This window comes from Hyperolius riggenbachi, chromosome 6, assembly GCF_040937935.1.
Source record: "Hyperolius riggenbachi isolate aHypRig1 chromosome 6, aHypRig1.pri, whole genome shotgun sequence".
NCBI classification, from domain to species: Eukaryota; Metazoa; Chordata; class Amphibia; order Anura; family Hyperoliidae; genus Hyperolius; species Hyperolius riggenbachi.
The window spans coordinates 341,698,403-341,714,483 of NC_090651.1; positions in this window are offsets into that span (position 1 = coordinate 341,698,403).

Here is a 16,081-nt window from a genome sequence, read left to right on the forward strand (position 1 = left end):
GACTGCAGTACTACAGTACTAACTACACAATAACACAGTAATCCTATTCCCTAATCCCTAACCTAACCTATACTGTAGGCTAATAGCTGGCAAGCAGGCAGCAGCTGGCGTGGTCTGTGCACAGCACACACACAGACACATAGCAGCTGCAGCAGCCCTGCTGCACACACTCTGATTGTCACACAATGAAATCAAGCTAATTAACACGACAATAGTGTAGTGATAGTGAAGGGGTTAATCGCTAAACGACTTTAGTTTTAACAATGTATACAGCACTTGCTAGGCCAGCAGCACTGGAGTACACACTGTGACTGTCACTCACTGAATGAAATCAAGCTAGCTAGTCTAATTAACAATATAACAATAGTGTAGTGATAGTGAAGGAGTTAATCACTGAACAGCTTTAGGTTTATCACTGTATACAGCACTTGCTAGGCCAGCAGCACTGGAGCATGTCCCTCAGTGAGCATTCACACGCAAGGGCGATATGTCTCATCATGGCAGCCCTCCTTATTATACAGGGGGGCTGGCCAGTGTTCCTTTTTGTGATTGGGTGCCAGGACTTAGGCTGGGAACCATCTGATTGGCTCAATGAGGTTAGGTGGGGCTGGACAGTGTTCCCTTCTGTGATTGGTTGCTAGGGCATCTGCTGGGAGCCCTCTGATTGTCTCAATGACCTCCTGGACGTCATACAATATCTCAATAGCTTGATTTCTGCGTATATCCGCAGATATCCGCATTGCCAGCTAACTATCCGCAAATAGCTAGCCGGATTTCTACAGAAATCTGAATCCGAATCGGATAGCTGAAAAAAGGATGGATATCCGAGTTACCCGGATATACGGAATCTGGATGAGCAGCACTGCCCGGGCAACGCCGGGCCACGAGCTATTACCTCAATAAATGTCAATTCACAAATATTAGAGCATGTGGTACAACGTGAGATGATCAGTATTTATCTCCAGCCTGGAGCTGTTGGTAACTAACAATTAGCCATTTGGTAACATGGACAGACAAAGGAGACAGTCAATAGGAGCCACATCCTCCTTCTGCTCTCTCCATTGGTACCAATGTACTGCCAAGTGGGACATCAGGGAGTAAAGAAAAAAAAAAAACGAGATGCAAGAGCAGAGCACACTCAGACCATTCCCTAAATCCCTTTAGATTTGCACAGGGAAAGACTGATACGCAGAGGGAGACCTCTAGTGACATAAATGCAGATTTAATGGGCCACGGGGGATGCCTTTTACTCTTGCATCACAAGCAGCTCTCGCAAAGTAATGCCTCATGTTTTGGGCAGACCACTTGTACTAGAAGAATCTTCACAACTCTGGCCAGAAGTGTACTGAAGCCATGTTTTTTGAAGGGTAAATCACCAAACTTTTACCGCATGTGTGAAACGCTTACTGAATTTGGGAAAACAGTTTACAATGTTGAATGTGGTTTTTGACCAACCTATTATTTATTGAACAGGTTATAATGAATTGAGCCTTATGTCTCTTGTATGCTTTTTATGCAAGAAAAAAAGGACAAATGACTGATAAAACCAGGACAATGTGGTGAAGAGCCAGAATTTGTTTCGTAGAACCACTGCAAATGTAGCTCTCGCTGTAGAATCCAGCTTCTGTATGGGATTTTTCACTTAATTCACAAATTCTGTCAGTGGCACAGCCCCTGAAATGATATGTGTTTTGAACCCACATTCCTGTAAAAAGATAAAAAGAGGGATATTTATCTCAGTGAACATCTTTTTTTTTATTATTATTATTATTCCTTGTGGGAACAGACTTACAGGACCACTGAAAAATAAAACAAACTAAAAAATGTGTACCTACAGTGGGATGTGAAAGTTTGGGCAACCTTGTTAATCGTCATGATTTTCCTGTATAAATCGTTGGTTGTTACGATAAAATATGTCAGTTAAATACATCATATAGGAGACACACACAGTGATATTAGAGAAGTGAAATTAAGTTTATTGGATTTACAGAAACTGCACAATATTTTTTTAAATAAAATTAGGCAGGTGCATACATTTGGGCACTGTTGTCATTTTATTGATTCCAAAACCTTTAGAACGAATTATTAGAACTGAAATTGGCTTGGTAAGCTCAGTGACTCCTGACCTACATACACAGGTAAATCCAATTATGAGAAAGAGTATTTAAGGGGATCAGTTGTAAGTTGCCCTCCTCTTTTAATTTTTTCTGAAGAGTAGCAACATGGGAGTCTCAAAACAACCCCCAAATGACCTGAAGACAAAGATTGTTCCCCATCATGGTTTAGGGGAAGGATACAGAAAGCTTTCACAGAGATTTCAGCTGTCTGTTTCAACAGTTAGGAACATATTGAGGAAATGGAAGACCGCAGGCTCAGTTCAGGTTAAGGCTCGAAGTGGCAGACCAAGAAAAATCTCGGATAGACAGAAGCGACGAATGGTGAGAACAGTCAGAGTCAACCCACAGACCAGCACCAAAGACCTACAACATCATCTTGCTGCAGATGGAGTCACTGTGCATCGTTCAACCATTCGGCATTGTAACGATATGTGTCAGCAAGAACAGGGTTCTGATTATTAGGTGATAATGCAGATATATACCTGATTATACGGTGATCTGCAGAATCACCTATAATACAGGTATATCAGACAGCTGATGTGACTGCAAATAGCAAGTATAGCAACACACAGAATAGATACTAATGTATAGTGCTTGGTGCAACAGTAGTACTGTAGATAGGTTTAGCTATACCTCAGAGGAGCTGGTGGGTACTACCAGTACAGAGGCCCTCACCAGAGATCAGGGCTCTCTGGTGGGGAGGCGAGGTCAGACAGGTAAGGTCGGCAACAGACAGGTAGTAGCAGTACAAAATCGGATAGCAAGAGGAAGGAGGTTATACAGGCAAAGTCAGCAGCAGGGTCAGATGGGCCGAAGTACAGAAACAGTAAACGAGAGAGAGGTCAGAAGCAAGCCAGAGTCATACACAGGTATCAATAGAGAGTAATATACACAACAATATTCCTATCTAGTGTGAAATCCCCGGTTTCCTCCCGGATCAAAGCACACCGGATCTATCTAAGGTCTGAGCGCTAACACGAAGTATTCGTAACAGCAGACAGGTTGCGAGTGAAGCCGAGAGGCTTAAGAAGCAGAGGAGACGCAATTGGCACGCCCACTCCTCTGAGCCAATGAGGAGCGGTGAACGTCTCTTCTGACGTCAGCTAACCGGCTGGTCAGCTGACGTGCCTCCTCCCTGCATAAAGGTCCTGTCTGTGTGCGCGCGCGCACGCGACAATTCAACCCTATGTGCGGCTGACAAACCCGTCCTCGGCGTGCTAGACGCCGGAGGCACGGGTGACACGCTAGGCAGAGGAATGGAGGCAGCTGCGGAAGATGCCAGACCTCCATGTTTATTACAGGCATACTTTACACAAGGAGATGCTATATGCGAGAGTGATGCAGGGGAAGCCTTTTCTCCGCCTACAGCACAAACAGAGCCGCTTGATGTATGCTAAAGCACGTTTGGAAAAGCCAGCTTCATTTTAGAATAAGGTGCTGTGGGCTGATGAAACTAAATCTGAGTTATTTGGGCATAACAAGGGGTGTTATGCATTGAGGAAAAAGAACACAGCATTCCAAGAAAAACATCTGCTTCCTTTAGTAAAATATGATGATGTTTCCATCATGCTGTAGGGCTGTGTGGCCAGTGCAGGCACTTGGAATCTTATCAAAGTTGAGGGACGCATGGATTCCACTCAGTATCAGCAGATTCTGGAGACCAATGTACAGGACTGAGTGACAAAGCTGAAGTTGCGCCGGACTGGATCTTTCAACAAGACAACAACCCTAAACACTGCTCAAAATCCACTAAGGCATTTATACAAAGGAACAAGTACAACATCCTGGAATGGCCATCTCAGTCCCCAGACCCGAATATAATTGAAAATCTGTGGTGAGTTAAAGAGATTTGTCCATGCTCGGAAGCCATCAAACCTGAATGAACTAGAGATGTTTTGTAAAGAGGAATGGTCCAAAATATCTTCAACCAGATTGCAGACTCTCATTGAAACCTACAGGAAGCATTTAGTGGCTCTAATTTATGCAAAAGGAGGATCTACTAAATATTGATTTTATTTCTTTTTATTGTGGTGCCCAAATTTATGCACTTGCCTAATTTTGTTTAACCAAACATTGCACGCATTCTTTAATTACAATAAACTTAATTTCACTTCTCAAATATCACTGTGCGGGTCTCCTATATGATATATTTAACTGACATTTTTCATCTTAACAACCAACGATTTATACAGGAAAATCATGACGATTAACAAGGTTGCCCAAACTTTCACATCCCACTGTATACATATAAGATTCACTTTTGTCTCTGAATAAAATGTACTGTAAGCCCCTCAGGATCAGCTCCCAGGATGTTTCCTTTTTTTTTTTTTTTTTTTTTTTTGTAAATATTTATTGTATTTATTTTATAATAAAAATTTCTATTTATTTTTTTTTTTTTATTTATTTTTAATATCAGCCTATGACAGCCGATCACTGCTGAGCCTCTAGAGGGGACAGCCGTGTCACACGCTGCCCCAGTACAGCACTGCCATAGATCACAGCGCTGTACTGTGTTAATAATTATCAAGTATACCAGCATTCCGTTTTTGCCAGAAATCATGCTCTTTTATTGAGCCATTATATCCACAAGGTAGCCGACAATTGTTTTGGGGGCCTTGCAAGGTCCCCATTATCAAGGCGTGTAGTTACAATTAGACATGGTAGTCAACTCTTATATACTTACTCAATCCTCTAACACCCCACCCAAAACAGTGATCAACAAATGATGTCATCTCTTTAGCTATCGCGAGGAGCCCCTCCCTGCTCTCTGTCTCGTTAGCATACCTATATCTTCTTCCACGTCTAGCCCTTCTCCTTTTCCGTGTCCTAAAAAATTAGGATCTCCCTGTTTTCCATCATGTTTACTGTATCATTTCGTTTTCGCCTATTTTGTCTTGGTTTCCGTTTTCTATTTTTCAAAACAGGAATTACGTCTGGTCTCACCATCAGTCCCAGAGGCATCAGTGCCAGTCTCTTCAGACCCGCTGGGCCAACCCACCCGCCTACCCGGACCTCGCCTTCTTCCATAGTTATGGCTAGTGTTGGGCGAACACCTGGATGTTCGGGTTTGGGTCCGTTCTGCCGAACATGGGCCAGATGTTCGGCATGTTCGGCCTGAACCCCGAACTCAATGGAAGTCAATGGGACCCCCGAACATGCCACTTTTGGGGGCCCTATGGGGTCGCAGGCATAAGGGGGGAGCATGCCCCGATCGCGGGGGGGGGGTCGGAAATTCCCCCCCCCCCCCCCCCCGCTAGCGCTCCCCCCTCTGCCCGCTTCCCCATAAAAAAAGTTTGCGGAAAGTTAATAGTACCTGGTGGCTGGCTGGCTAGCTGGCAGTGGTGAGATGAGTGAGGAGGAGTCCGACTAGGAGACGCGTTGAGGCCGGGCAGCGGGCGGTTCAGCGGTAGTACCCTTGTGGTACTTCCGCCCTTTCTCTGACCTCACGTCCTCTACGTGATGACGCATACGAGGGTAAAAGTTACTGCCAGCCAGCCAGCCAGCCACCAGGTACTATTAACTTTCCGCAAACTTTTTTTATGGGGAAGCGGGCAGAGGGGGGAGCGCTAGCGGAGGGGGTGGGGGGAATTTCCGACCCCCACCCCCGCGATCGGGCCAGGGTCCCCCCTTATGCCTGCGACCCCATGTGGGGGCCGTATTCGGGCGAACAGGGCCCTGTTCGGCCGAACAGGGGCCCTGTTCGGGGGGCATTGAGTAGTTCGGGCGAACCCGAACTAAAAGGCCGAACACCATCAGGTGTTCGGTCGAACTCGAACAGCACCCGAACAGGGTGATGTTCTGCAGAACCCGAACAGTGGCGAACACTGTTCGCCCAACACTAGTTATGGCCACTCAAATTGAAAATATTGCCCTTTTTAAAGTCATCTACATGCTGGGCAAATTTCTTATCCTTAATCTCTCTAATTCTTTCTTGTTCTTTTTCAACATCAAATTTTAGTCTTTCATTTAATTCATCAAATGAATCATTGTCCTTGTATTCATTAAGCTTTTCAGTACTAATTTCCAATTCTTTTTCTGTGTCTTTAAACTGTATTTTTTCCTCTTTAACAAACATTTTCATTATTCTTAGCCCATGTGCTTTATACTCCTTTTCCCATTCAGGAAGCATGCGTAAGGTTTGAAGGTGTTCAGCAGGTGTGACCCTTTCCCTGATGCCCCTGGGAATGATGTTTTTGTTTATATATCTTTCCATACTCATAATCTCCAGCTTCTTTTTAACAAACTTAATTGAAATGTGTTTATGATGTCGGAACAATCTAACCAATAACAACTTGTCCTCCCCAGCAATTTCATCCTCAACGCCCTCAAAAGCATCCTGCATTTCCTGATCCGCTTCAAAATTTGGTACATATGCCATACTGGTTATTTTAACCACTTTACCCCCGCCCGTACGAATTTCTTCGTCCCTTTTTCCATCCTTTCACCCCCAGGGACGAAGAAATCCGTACTTTCCGCGCTCCCGCCGCTGCCCGCGCTCCCGCTCGCTCTAGCGCGCACTTCCGCGGGTAAAAACGCCGCCGGCCGCTCGTCCGGAGATCAATGAACGGGAAAATCCATTCCCGTTCATTGATCTAAGCCCCGCAATGATCCGCTGCTTCTCCGCTAAGCAGCGCGATCATTGTGAAAAAAAACCCAGATCCCAGCCTCCTAGTACTTCCTCCAAGCGTCCGGAAGGACGCTTGGAGGTCGCATTAAACAAAAAGTTACTGTTGCCATCTTGTGGCCAAATAGTAAAACTACACCCTAAAGCATTTTTCACATAAAAATAGATTACTTATACACAAAAAATTAACTCATTACCTCCCACACTCCCCATTTTTTTTTTGTAATTAAAAAAAAATTAAAAATTGTACAATTAAAAAAATACATAAATAGTTACCTTAGGGACTGAACGTTTTAAATATTTATGTCAGGAGGGTACAACACTGTTACTTTATAAACTATGGGCTTGTAATTAGGGATGGACGCAAAACTGAAAAAAATACACCTTTATTTCCAACTAAAATATTGGCGGCAAACATTGTGATAGGGACAGAGTTTAAACGGTTTTATAACCGGGACAAATGGGCAAATATATTTCATGGGTTTTAATTACTGTAGCATGCATTATTTAAAAACTATAATGGCCGAAAACTGAAAAATAATGATTTTTTTGCCACATTTTTCCTATTTTCCCATTTAAACATATTTAGAATAAAATAATTCTTGGCATAATGTCCCACCTAAAGAAAGCCTAATTGGTGGCGGAAAAAACAAGATATAGTTCATTTAATTGTGATAAGTAATGATAAAGTTATAGACGAATGAATGGAAGGAGCGCTGAAAGGTGAAAATTGCTCTGGTGCTCAAGGGGTAAAACCCCTCAGTGGTGAAGTGGTTAACCACTTCAGCCTACAGCTTCGAAAATCTTATGCATCCAAGCAATGTTCACCTCCCATTCATTCGCTAATAACTTTATCGCTACTTATCAAAATTAATTGATCTATATCTCGTTTTTTCCGCCACTAATTAGGCTTTCTTTAGGTAGTACATTTTGCTAAGAGCCACTTTACTGTAAATACATTTTAACAGGAAGATTAAGATAGAAATGGAAAAAAAACATTATTTCTCAGTTTTTAGCCATTATAGTTTAAAATTAATACATGCTACAGTAATTAAAACCCATGCATTTTATGTGCCCATTTGTCCCGCTTATTACACCATTTAAATTACGTCCCTATCACAATTTATGGCGCCGATATTTTATTTAGAAATAAAGGTGCATTTTTTCAATTTGCGTCGATCACTATTTACAAGCTTATAATTTTAAAAAATGTAATAAGATACTCTCTTGACATGTATATTTAAAAAGTTCAGACCCTTAGGTAACTATTTATGTAGTTTTTTTTTTTTTAATTGTAATTTTTTTTATTATTTTTTTTAATACAAAAATGTATTTGGGTAATTTTAGTTTGGGAGGTAAATAGCCAATTTTAGATGTAAAATAATGTATTTTTTATTCAATACAGGTATGTGGGTGCAGTTTACTATTTGGCCACAAGATGGCCACATTCAAAAAGTTCCTAGATGCGAACGATGTCGCATCTAGGAACTAAAATGAAGAGAAGTTGTTTCCTGGGGGCAGAAATACCACGCTCTCTGATGAGAAAGCGTCGGTATTTCTGCCGGGGACTTGGATCGGTGAATGGGAATTATATTCCCATTCACTGATCGGGGGGGCAGCGGGAGGTAGCGGGCGCGCGCCCGATCGCGCGCAACACACGGCTGCAGCACCACTGCCTATCTGGACGGATATATGCGTCCAGATATGGCGAAGTAACCAGGGATATTAACCATCGCAAAAACTAAATTACACAAAAATGTGGGTACGGGATATCTAACCTTAAAGGATACCACAGCCCACAGGCTGCGGAGAGATAAAACCTGCAATGTGTAGGGAAAGAAAAGGACATACTCACCGCTCCCCTCGCTCCCTGCCGTCTGGTCCCGCTCATCAGCCACAGCACCTGGTACTGGCCGACTATCCGGACCCCTGACCCGGACATACTGCGCCGCGCATGCACAGTATGTCCTGTAATCTTCGCTTCTGGCATCGCATCATGACGCCAGAAGTATGGACACTCCCCCGCCTCCTGCGTGTGCGCTCCAGCGGCTCCACTATAAAGCTAGCATGCTAGATGTATAGTGGAGCTGCTGGAGCGCACACGCAGGAGGCGGGGGAGTGTCCGTACTTCTGGCGTCATGATGCAACGCCAGAAGCGAAGATTACAGGACATACTGCGCATGCGCGGCACAGTATGTCTGGGTCAGGGGTCAAGATGGTCGGCCAGTACCGGGAGCTGTGGCTGACGAGCGGGACCAGACGGCAGGGAGCGAGGGGAGCGGTGAGTATGTCCTTTTCTTTCCCTACACATTGCAGGTTTTATCTCTCCGCAGCCTGTGGGCTGCAGTATCCTTTAAATACAGCCTGTCTCACCCGTAAAGGAACAACGTGTCAGTCTTATCTACACAATTGGAGTACACTCCTGTGAGGACTGTGGGGTACCAATTATGCGCATGACCTGGGTCGCTTCTTTTTAAAGGGGGTGTGCATGTGTAATTACCTTTGATATGCTGTTTTTGTACTCAATAAATTTGTAATTTTTCAAGTAACCAGTCCTGTGCTCCCCGTACCTTTTTCTTATGTGCATTTGTTCCTTTATGGGTGAGACGGGCTGTATTTAAAGGAAAGGTTCAGGGAGGGTGGGCAGGGGCGTCGCTAGCCCTGTTTTAGGGGGGCACGTGCCCCCAATCTTTCTTGGGGTGCCACGGATCTCCCGGCCGCCGCTGCCCCCTCTGTCAGCGGCTCCCTCCAGCCGCCGCCGCCGCGTCTCAGACCTCAGGATCAGGCGGCGAGCCGGCGACCAATCGTGCGGGCGCTAGGACCCAGCGCCCGCACTGATATGCGGAAGTGACATCACTTCCGCATATCGAGCGGGTGCGTCCAGCGCCCGCTCGTACATCTGGTCGGGTCACCGCTGATCCTGAGGTCTGCTGAGAGGTAGGGGGGGGAGCGGCGGCGGCTAGAGAGGGGGCCTCCCTGTCACTCACTCACTCACTCCCTAAAGGGGCTCCCTGGCACGCACTCACTCCCTAAAGGGGCTCCCTGGCACGCACTCACTCCCTAAAGGGGCTCCCTGGCACTCACTCACTCCCTAAAGGGGCTCCCTGGCACTCACTCACTCCTTAAAGGGGCTCCCTGGCACTCACTCACTCCCTAAAGGGGCTCCCTGTCACTCACTCACTCCCTAAAGGGGCTCCCTGGCACGCACTCACTCCCTAAAGGGGCTCCCTGGCACTCACTCACTCCCTAAAGGGGCTCCCTGTCACTCACTCACTCCCTAAAGGGGCTCCCTGTCACTCACTCACTCCCTAAAGGGGCTCCCTGTCACTCACTCACTCCCTAAAGGGGCTCCCTGGCACTCACTCACTCCCTAAAGGGGCTCCCCTGGCACTCACTCACTCCCTAAAGGGGCTCCCCTGGCACTCACTCACTCCCTAAAGGGGCTCCCCTGGCACTCACTCACTCCCTAAAGGGGCTCCCCTGGCACTCACTCACTCCCTAAAGGGGCTCCCCTGGCACGCACCCACTCCCTAAAGGGGCTCCCTGGCACGCACCCACTCCCTAAAGGGGCTCCCTGGCACGCACCCACTCCCTAAAGGGGCTCCCTGTCACTCACTCACTCCCTAAAGGGGCTCCCTGTCACTCACTCACTCCCTAAAGGGGCTCCCTGGCACTCACTCACTCCCTAAAGGGGCTCCCCTGGCACTCACTCACTCCCTAAAGGGGCTCCCCTGGCACTCACTCACTCCCTAAAGGGGCTCCCCTGGCACTCACTCACTCCCTAAAGGGGCTCCCCTGGCACGCACCCACTCCCTAAAGGGGCTCCCTGGCACGCACCCACTCCCTAAAGGGGCTCCCTGGCACGCACTCACTAAAGGGGCTCCCTGGCACGCACTCACTCACTAAAGGGGCTCCCTGGCACGCACTCACTCACTAAAGGGGCTCCCTGGCACTCACTCACTCCCTAAAGGGCCTCCCTGTCACTCACTCACTCCCTAAAGGGGCTCCCTGTCACTCACTCACTCCCTAAAGGGGCTCCCTGTCACTCACTCACTGCCTAAAGGGGCTCCCTGTCACTTACTCACTGCCTAAAGGGGCTCCCTGTCACTCACTCACTGCCTAAAGGGGCTCCCTGTCACTCACTCACTGCCTAAAGGGGCTTCCTGTCACTCACTCACTGCCTAAAGGGGCTCCCTGTCACTCACTCACTCCCTAAAGGGGCTCCCTGTCACTCACTCACTCCCTAAAGGGGCTCCCTGTCACTCACTCACTCCCTAAAGGGGCTCCCTGGCACTCACTCACTCCCTAAAGGGGCTCCCCTGGCACTCACTCACTCCCTAAAGGGGCTCCCCTGGCACTCACTCACTCCCTAAAGGGGCTCCCCTGGCACTCACTCACTCCCTAAAGGGGCTCCCCTGGCACTCACTCACTCCCTAAAGGGGCTCCCCTGGCACGCACCCACTCCCTAAAGGGGCTCCCTGGCACGCACCCACTCCCTAAAGGGGCTCCCTGGCACGCACCCACTCCCTAAAGGGGCTCCCTGTCACTCACTCCCTAAAGGGGCTCCCTGGCACTCACTCACTCCCTAAAGGGGCTCCCCTGGCACTCACTCCCTAAAGGGGCTCCCCTGGCACTCACTCACTCCCTAAAGGGGCTCCCCTGGCACTCACTCACTCCCTAAAGGGGCTCCCCTGGCACGCACCCACTCCCTAAAGGGGCTCCCTGGCACGCACCCACTCCCTAAAGGGGCTCCCTGGCACGCACTCACTAAAGGGGCTCCCTGGCACGCACTCACTCACTAAAGGGGCTCCCTGGCACGCACTCACTCACTAAAGGGGCTCCCTGGCACGCACTCACTCCCTAAAGGGGCTCCCTGTCACTCACTCACTCCCTAAAGGGGCTCCCTGGCACTCACTCACTCCCTAAAGGGGCTCCCCTGGCACTCACTCACTCCCTAAAGGGGCTCCCCTGGCACTCACTCACTCCCTAAAGGGGCTCCCCTGGCACTCACTCACTCCCTAAAGGGGCTCCCCTGGCACGCACCCACTCCCTAAAGGGGCTCCCTGGCACGCACTCACTAAAGGGGCTCCCTGGCACGCACTCACTCACTAAAGGGGCTCCCTGGCACGCACTCACTCACTAAAGGGGCTCCCTGGCACGCACTCACTCACTAAAGGGGCTCCCTGGCACTCACTCACTCCCTAAAGGGCCTCCCTGTCACTCACTCACTCCCTAAAGGGGCTCCCTGTCACTCACTCACTCCCTAAAGGGGCTCCCTGTCACTCACTCACTGCCTAAAGGGGCTCCCTGTCACTCACTCACTGCCTAAAGGGGCTCCCTGTCACTCACTCACTGCCTAAAGGGGCTCCCTGTCACTCACTCACTGCCTAAAGGGGCTCCCTGTCACTCACTCACTGCCTAAAGGGGCTTCCTGTCACTCACTCACTGCCTAAAGGGGCTTCCTGTCACTCACTCACTGCCTAAAGGGGCTCCCTGGCACTCACTCACTGCCTAAAGGGGCTTCCTGGCACTCACTCACTGCCTAAAGGGGCTTCCTGGCACTCACTCACTGCCTAAAGGGGCTTCCTGGCACTCACTCACTGCCTAAAGGGGCTCCCTGGCACTCACTCACTACCTAAAGGTGCTCCCTGTCACTCACTATCGGGGTCCCTGTCACTCACTACCTAACTGGAGGCGCCTGTCACTCACTAGCTAACCTGGGGGTCCCTGTCACTCACTACCTAACTTGGGGGGGCTACCATATTAAGGGGGCATTCTGCCTATTTATGTGAAATGCTGTCTATTTATGTGCCTCATGACTGCTGAATGTGTCTTGTTGGGAGCCTTATGATTTGTTGGGGGCCTCATGATTGCTGAATTTGTCTTGTTGGGGGCCTCATGATTTGTTGGGGGCCTCATGATTGCTAAATTTGTCTTGTTGGGGGCCTCATGATTTGTTGGAGGCCTCATGATTGCTGAATTTGTCTTGTTGGGGGCCTCCTGATTTGTTGGGGGCCTCATGATTGCTGAATATGTCTTGTTGGGGGTCACATGATTGCTAACTGCGAGGCTATGGGAAAAGCTGAATCCTTATCATATGAGACAATAGCATTAAACCTACTTTTTTAGCGTTTTAAAACAGAAAATAAAACTGGGAGGTTCTAAAAAATTGAATACATTTTTCAGGAGTAGGATGGATGAAATTGTTTATCTTCACAGTTTATTTTCAACTTGGATTTTCCATAATGTTCATGTATGAGTTAAAACGTTTGTACAGTATTTAGTTTAAATTGCTGTTGCCACTTTGCGATAGATACCGGTAAGTGACTTTTGGGTTGCAGTTTGGGCACTCGGCCTCCAAAAGGTTCGCCACCACTGTCCTAATCTGATGTCCCACCATTGCTAGGTTCATGTAAATTTGTCTCCACCCGTTACCACACCTATATTCTGGTCCATGGCCCACCCATTTTTTGGTGCGGCGCGATAAGCACGCCACACAACGTGATCGTCATATTTTTGGCACGCTAGCTGCAGTGTGCTGAATTCTGCTGCCTACAGTATGTACAGTATACGCTGTTCTCTAGTGCTTGCACTGTGTGCTGATTTACCTCCAGTGTGTACAGTGTAAGGTGTTACTCTGTGCCTTTATTGATTGTAAACCAGCTGTATTGTATGCTGATCCCTGCTACTTTCAGTATGTACAGTATTAGCTGTAAAGCCTGGTACACACATACAATTTTGATTAGCCAATTTTAGCTCTGTTCATAAAATTCATTGTCTGTTGGCCCACTTACTGCACGGGGGTGGGAAATTGGGGGTCAGTGATTGACCAATCAAAATTGTATGTGCGTGTACATCTTTGATCTATGCCTATACTGATTGTAAATGATCGAAATAAAGGACAGGGGGCTCCGTCCAATATTTCGATGGGCAGGCCCGTTATCCGTAGCTTACACCGCTGCTAAGTTCATGTACATTTGGCCCCACCCATGGCCACGCCCACTCACCGCATGGCCACGCCCATTTTTTTGCCACCTCCCCTCCTGGTGCCCACAGGTGCCACTGATCTCCAGGGACCCTAGAAACGCCCCTGAGGGTGGGTAAAAAATCAAAATCAATTTCCACTTACCTGGGGCTTCCTCCAGCCCGTGGCAGGCAGGAGGTGCCCTCGCCGCCACTCCGCAGGCTCCCGGTGGTCTCCGGTGGCGCGCCCGACCTGGCCAGGCCGGCTGCCAGGTCGGGCTCTTCTGCGCTCCAAGGCCCGGAACTTCTGCATCCCACGCCGGCGCTCTGACGTCATCGGACGTCCTCCGGGCTCTACTGCGCATGCGCAGTAGAGCCCGGAGGACATCCGATGGCGTCAGAGCGCCGGCGTGGGACGCAGAAGTTCCGGGCCTTGGAGCGCAGAAGAGCCCGACCTGGCAGCCGGCCTGGCCAGGTCGGGCGCGCCACCGGAGACCACCGGGAGCCTGCGGAGCGGCGGCGAGGGCACCTCCTGCCTGCCACGGGCTGGAGGAAGCCCCAGGTAAGTGGAAATTGATTTTGATTTTTTACCCACCCTCCCTGAACCTTCCCTTTAAGGTTAGATATCCCGTACCCCTCTTTTTGTGCAAGGTAGCGAGATAACCTCCTCCCTCCTCCAGTTAAGATTAGAACAGCCTGATGACCCCCTTCCTCTTTGATGACCCCTCTCCCCTTCCCTCTAGTATAAGAAGCCAGGTGACCCTGCCCCCTTCTGTATAGATTGCCTGCTGCCCACCCGCCCCTGATCCTATGGTGCACTAGGCCATGGCCTATGTGGCCTTGGCTTAAATCCGGCCCTGCCATAGGCTCTATCTTCTCATCAAAACAGAGACATACCTCAGAGCAATACTCATGCGCTCAGCACTACTGTAATCATTCAGGCTTACCTGTCACAGCCTTTCCACGCTATGCTTCTTTTGAAAAATAGGCTAATTGAAATCCATATTCAAATGAAAACATCGGTCCGCTGGCCATTGCTTTCTATTATTGTCAGCTCACCACCGCTGTTTTCCCGAATCGAGCTCCCATGTCACTCATGTGGCCACGCCCCTCCTGTAATGATTGGTTAACTTTGTTAGACCAATCAGTGTGCGGCATTGCGTCGTCCCTAAGCAACTACTCCTGCACTGTCTGCTGGGAGATCTATGTCACTCTTACTGTTGCACATTGCAGAGCTGCCATTGCTAGGCAGCGCTACGTCCACATCTTCAGATCAATGCGACCATTGCGTCGCATGGACCTGATGTATTTGCGCCGGCAAGGTACATACATGTGTATAGTGCTAGCTAAGGAGATGAGATATATGTAAAGAGAAGAACCGAGAGCCAGATATAGTGTAGTAGGTTATGGCAATGGGTTAAATGGAAAAGAGTACAACGATATATTCACAAACCAGGGTTACCTCCAGGCAACCACTGTATAGGCAGGTGAGGAGATTAGCCTGTCCTCACTCAGGATTAAGACCTCGCTCTCTGTAGATAAGAAGAAGATGGGGGTATCCCCCCCCAACCAAGGGTGGATATTATGTATAACGTAACGAGAACAGAGACGCCAAAAGAGTAAAAACAGTAATTAAAAGGTTCAGAAATGCTTAGGAGGCAGTGGTGGACTTACCTCCTGCAAGCAGACACAACAAGCTGTGTATTCAGAACAAAATACATTTATTGGTACACTCCGGGGGGTAGTCGCAATGCATTTCGCAGGTAAAACCCGCTTCCTCAGGCAATGGTAAAAGGAGTACACGACAGCAATATGTCCGGGTAACACCTGGCGCCAGGTGTTACCCGGACATATTGCTGTCGTGTACTCCTTTTACCATTGCCTGAGGAAGCGGGTTTTACCTGCAAAATGCGTTGCGACTACCCTCGGAGTGTACCAATACATGTATTTTGTTCTGAATACACAGCTTGTTGTGTCTTCTTGCAGCCACTCATTTTCAATGGGAAAATGTTAACTGCTGTCATTCTTAGACTGTTAATCGCAGGGGTCTCAAACTTCACACAGTTGGTCACTGAGTGACTGGGATTAATATTCAAAAAAGTGGGTGAAACCTACAACAACCAATCAAAATTCACCTATTGATTTTCAAGGGGAATATTAAAACTGCTTCCATTCTTTCACTGTTAATGGCAGAGGCCTCAAACCTGGTACAGTCAGTCATTAAGTGACTGGGGTTCAAATTCACTAAAGGGGTGGAGCCACAAACAGCCAATCAGATTTCTTTGCTGGATAAACTGCACACAATTTTGATGCCAGGAACCCGGAAGCTCACAAACTTGGTCATTGAGTGACTGTGTGTCAAAGTTACGAAAAGTGG